Source organism: Triticum aestivum, chromosome 3B, assembly GCF_018294505.1.
Source record: "Triticum aestivum cultivar Chinese Spring chromosome 3B, IWGSC CS RefSeq v2.1, whole genome shotgun sequence".
NCBI classification, from domain to species: Eukaryota; Viridiplantae; Streptophyta; class Magnoliopsida; order Poales; family Poaceae; genus Triticum; species Triticum aestivum.
The window spans coordinates 78,194,566-78,200,565 of NC_057801.1; positions in this window are offsets into that span (position 1 = coordinate 78,194,566).

A 6,000-nucleotide genomic window follows, 5' to 3' on the forward strand; every position below is an offset into this window, starting at 1 on the left:
CCTTTCGCAACAAGTCGAGCTTTGTAGACAGTAACATTACCATCAGCGTCAGTCTTCTTCTTAAAGATCCATTTATTCTCAATGGCTTGCCGATCATTGGGCAAGTCAACCAAAGTCCATACTTTGTTTTCATACATGGATCCCATCTCAGATTTCATGGCCTCTAGCCATTTTGCGGAATCTGGGCTCATCATCGCTTCCTCATAGTTCGTAGGTTCATCATGGTCAAGTAACATGACTTCCAGAATAGGATTAACGTACCACTCGGGTGCGGATCTTACTCTGGTAGACCTACGAGGTTCAGTAGAAACTTGATCTGAAGTTTCATGATCAATATCATTAGCTTCCTCACTAATTGGTGTAGTTGTCACAGGAACCGGTTCTTGTGATGAACTACCTTCCAATAAGGGAGTAGATACAGTTATCTCATCAAGTTCTACTTTCCTCCCACTCACTTCTTTCGAGAGAAACTCCTTCTCTAGAAAGGATCCGAATTTAGCAACGAAAATCTTGCCCTCAGATCTGTGATAGAAGGTGTACCCAATAGTCTCCTTGGTATCCTATGAAGACACATTTCTCCGATTTGGGTTTGAGCTTATCTGGTTGAAGTTTCTTCACATAAGCATCGCAGCCCCAAACTTTAAGAAACGACAACTTTGGTTTCTTGCCAAACCACAGTTCATAAGGCGTTGTCTCAACGTATTTTGATGGTGCCCTATTTAACGTGAATGCGGCCGTCTCTAAAGCATAACCCCAAAACGATAGCGGTAAATCGGTAAGAGACATCATATATCGTACCGTATCAAGTAAAGTACGATTACGACGTTCGGACACACCATTTCGTTGAGGTGTTCTAGGTGGCGTGAGTTGCGAAACTATTCCACATTGTTTCAAATGTAAACCAAACTCGTAACTCAAATATTCTCCTCCACGATCAGATAGTAGAAACTTTATTTTCTTGTTACGATGATTTTCTACTTCACTCTGAAATTCTTTGAACTTTTCAAATGTTTCAGACTTGTGCTTCATTAAGTAGATATACCCATATCTGCTCAAATCATCTGTGAAGGTGAGAAAATAACGATATCCGCCACGAGCCTCAACATTCATCGGGCCACATTCATCTGTATGTATGATTTCCAACAAATCTGTTGCTCTCTCCATAGATCCGGAGAACGGTGTTTTAGTCATCTTGCCCATGAGGCACGGTTCGCAAGTACCAAGTGATTCATAATCAAGTGATTCCAGAAGTCCATCAGTATGGAGTTTCTTCATGCATTTTATACCGATATGACCTAAACGGCAGTGCCACAAATATGTTGCACTATCATTATCAACTCTGCATCTTTTGGCTTCAACATTATGAATATGTGTATCACTACTATCGAGATTCAATAAAAATAGACCACTCTTCAAGGGTGCATGACCATAAAAGATATTACTCATATAAATAGAACAACCATTATTCTCTAATTTAAATGAATAACCGTCTCGCATCAAACAAGATCCAGATATAATGTTCATGCTCAACGCAGGCACCAAATAACAATTATTCAGGTCTAAAACTAATCCCGATGGTAGATGTAGAGGTAGCGTGCCGACCGCGATCACATCGACTTTGGAACCATTTCCCACGCGCATCGTCACCTCGTCCTTAGCTAATCTTCGCTTAATCTGTAGTCCCTGTTTCGAGTTGCAAATATTAGCAACAGAACCAGTATCAAATACCCAGGTGCTACTGCGAGCATTAGTAAGGTACACATCAATAACATGTATATCACATATACCTTTGTTTACTTTGCCATCCTTCTTATCCGCCAAATACTTGGGGCAGTTCCGCTTCCAGTGTCCAGTCTGCTTGCAGTAGAAGCACTCAGTTTCAGGCTTAGGTCCAGACTTGGGTTTCTTCTCTTGAGCAGCAACTTGCTTGCTGTTCTTTTTGAAGTTCCCCTTCTTCTTCCCTTTGCCCTTCTTCTTGAAACTAGTGGTCTTGTTGACCATCAACACTTGATGCTCCTTCTTGATTTCTACCTCCGCGGCTTTCAGCATCGCGAAGAGCTTGGGAATAGTCTTGTTCATCCCTTGCATATTATAGTTCATCACAAAGCTCTTGTAGCTTGGTGGCAGTGATTGGAGAATTCTGTCAATGACGCTATCATCCGGAAGATTAACTCCTAGTTGAATCAAGTGATTATTATACCCAGACATTTTGAGTATATGCTCACTGACAGAACTGTTCTCCTCCATCTTGCAGCTGTGGAACTTATTGGAGACTTCATATCTCTCAATCCGGGCATTTGCTTGAAATATTAACTTCAACTCCTGGAACATCTCATATGCTCCATGACGTTCAAAACGTCGTTGAAGACCTGGTTCTAAGCCGTAAAGCATGGCACACTGAACTATAGAGTAGTCATCAGCTTTGCTCTGCCAGACGTTCTTAACGTCGTCAGTTGCATCAGCAGCAGGCCTGGCACCCAGCGGTGCTTCCAGGACGTAACTCTTCTGTGCAGCAATGAGGATAATCCTCAGGTTACGGACCCAGTCCGTGTAATTGCTACCATCATCTTTCAACTTTGCTTTCTCAAGGAACGCATTAAAATTCAACGGAACAACAGCACGAGCCATCTATCTACAAACAAACATAGACAAGCAAAATACTATCAGGTACTAAGTTCATGATAAATTTAAGTTCAATTAATCATATTACTAAAGAACTCCCACTTAGACAGACATCTCTCTAGTCATCTAAGTGATCACGTGACCCAAATCAACTAAACCATGTCCGATCATCACGTGAGATGGAGTAGTTTCAATGGTGAACATCTCTATGTTGATCATATCTAGTATATGATTCACGCTCGACCTTTCGGTCTCCGTGTTCCGAGGCCATATCTGTATATGCTATGCTCGTCAAGTATAACCTGAGTATTCCGCGTGTGCAACTGTTTTGCACCCGTTGTATTTGAACGTAGAGCCTATCACACCCGATCATCACGTGGTGTCTCAGCACGAAGAACTTTCGCAATGGTGCATACTCAGGGAGAACACTTCTTGATAATTAGTGAGAGATCATCTTAAAATGCTACCGTCAATCAAAGCAAGATAAGATGCATAAAGGATAAACATCACATGCAATCAATATAAGTGATATGATATGGCCATCATCATCTTGTGCTTGTGATCTCCATCTCCGAAGCACCGTCGTGATCACCATCGTCACCGGCGCGACACCTTGATCTCCATCGTAGCATCGTTGTCGTTACGCCATCTATTGCTTCTACGACTATCGCTACCGCTTAGTGATAAAGTAAAGCAATTACAGGGCGTTTGCATTTCATACAATAAAGCGACAACCATATGGCTCCAGCCAGTTGCCGATAACTTCGGTTACAAAACATGATCATCTCATACAATAAAATATAGCATCACGTCTTGACCATATCACATCACAACATGCCCTGCAAAAACAAGTTAGATGTCCTCTACTTTGTTGTTGCAAATTTTACGTGGCTGCTACGGGCTTAGCAAGAACCGTTCTTACCTACGCATCAAAACCACAACGATAGTTTGTCAAATAGACTCCGTTTTAACCTTCACAAGGACCGGGCGTAGCCACACTCAGTTCACCTAAAGTTGGAGAAACTGACACCCGCCAGCCACCTGTGTGCAAAGCACGTCGGTAGAACCAGTCTCGCGTAAGCGTACGCGTAATGTCGGTCCGGGCCGCTTCATCCAACAATACCGCTGAACCAAAGTATGACATGCTGGTAGGCAGTATGACTTATATCGTCCACAACTCACTTGTGTTCTACTCGTGCATATAACATCAACGCATAAAACCTAGGCTCTGATGCCACTATTGGGGAACGTAGTAATTTCAAAAAATTTCCTACGCACACGCAAGATCATGGTGATGTATAGCAACGAGAGGGGAGAGTGTTGTCTACGTACCCTCGTAGACCAAAGCGGAAGCGTTGACGCAGCATAGAGGAAGTAGTCGTATGTCCTCCCGGTCCAACAGATCCAAGCACCGTTACTCCGGCACCTCCGAGTTCTTGACACACGTACAGCTCGATGACGCACCCCGATCTCCGATCCAGCAGAGGCGCGGGGGGAGTTCCGTCAGCACGACGGCGTGGTGACGATCTTGATGTTCTCCTGTCGCAGGGCTTCTCCTAAGCACCGCTACAATATGACCGAGGTGTAATATTGTGGAGGGGGGCACCGCACACGGCTAAGGAATGATCTCAATGATCAACTTGTGTGTCTAGGGTGCCCCCCTACCCCCGTATATAAAGGAGGGAGGGAGGAGGTGGCCGGTCCAAGGGGGAGGCGCGCCATAGGGGGGAGAAACCTACTCCAAGTAGGTTTCCCCTCTGTAACGCCCCGAGACCGACGATCCAGAAGACTTCCATATTTTGTGACCTCCGTGTGTTTCATTTATGCTTGCTCTTTTATTTTTGCATTGCATCATGTCATCATGCCATCATGCCATTTAATTTTAAAAACTCAACTAAATAAATGGCATGGATATTTGATCCATTTAAATCGAGGGAATTCACATGGTGATTCTCTTTAAAACATATCCTCTCGATATTTAGAGAGCTATAGTAAATATTCCAATTATTTGGAATTAACCATAACACACTTGCAAAATAATTTCGTTCCTTTTCTGCTTCAAGTTTGGCCTCCAACTTGCCCATAAATTATTTCATCATTTTCCGGATATCCACCAAAAATCCGAACATTTTTGGACCTTCCCAACCCTCACTTCCTTTTCAAATCATTTGAATTAAATTCAAATGAGTTTGAATCTAAATCTTTCAATCATGCCTCTTTCTATTTTCTTGGAACGAGCATATTTTTGCGAGTCCGGGAAAATTACCCGCAGGCCCAAATTCTTCCTCTAACCTTTCTCTTCTCTCTTTTCCTTTCTCTTATTTCTCTGTATTGTTTTTTTTCTTTAGAGAGAGAGAGAGCCCAACCTTGCAACCTGCAGCCAGGCCGGCCCATCCATTCTCCCCAGCCCACCTAAATCTCCTAACCCTAGCCCGATCCCCTCGCAACATCTCTTCCTCTCGTTCCCGTGCCCGCCGCCACACCCGCACGCAACCCGATCCATCTCTCGATCCCCTGGCCACTCCTGCATTCCCCGCTCGTGCTACCGCCTCCTTCCAGCAAGCGCGCCCGCCGGCGTCGACCACCACCACCAGGAGCTCTGCCGCGCCCGGCTCCGGCCACCCTCCAGTGCCGCCCCGTGTCGCAGCCGTTGTCATCCACGCCGGCAGGAGTCCCGCACCCGACCCCTTCGCCGAGGCCATGACCGCCGCCGCGCCTTCTTCCCCTCCTCGCCATCGCCGCCCTGGCGAGCATCGCCCCAACGCTCCTCCACACGACGCCTCCCCTTCTCCTGCTCCTCTGCGACACCTTGCTGCCGGCCAAGTCCTGCTGTTTCCAACGCCAAGATCAGCCCCGAGCTGCTGCGCCGCTCCGACGACCCCATCTTCGCGCCGTCCCCGACCTCTTTCTGGCAGGATCCTCTCCGTCGTCGTGGTTCCCGGTGCCCCGGACCTCCCCTGCTTCGCTAAGCTCGTCCCCACCGCGCCAAGCCCCTCTCCATCGACCCCGCACGCCGTCGCAGAAACTTCATCTCCGTCAGCCGGTGCAGCAGCGCCACCACAGTACCGCCCCGACCTCCGTGACCAGCGCCTCCACTACCTCCCCGTCGCTGTGCCAGCCTCCTGCATCGCGCCCAGTCCCAGCATCGCGCCCCTGTTTGCTGTTGACGCCAAGCCCAACAGTCACCGAGCGTGAAATTTGCCAAGTACCACCAAGTTCCTGATGGATGCGCCAAGTCCCCAGCGAGACCTATTTTCGTCAAGTTCGACTACACGGCTATGACCTCGGAGTTGGACCGCAAGCGCCAAGTACCCCACCAGCAAGACCACACGGACGCTCGAACGACTACAGGACCGGAACGGCTACTACATGGATACC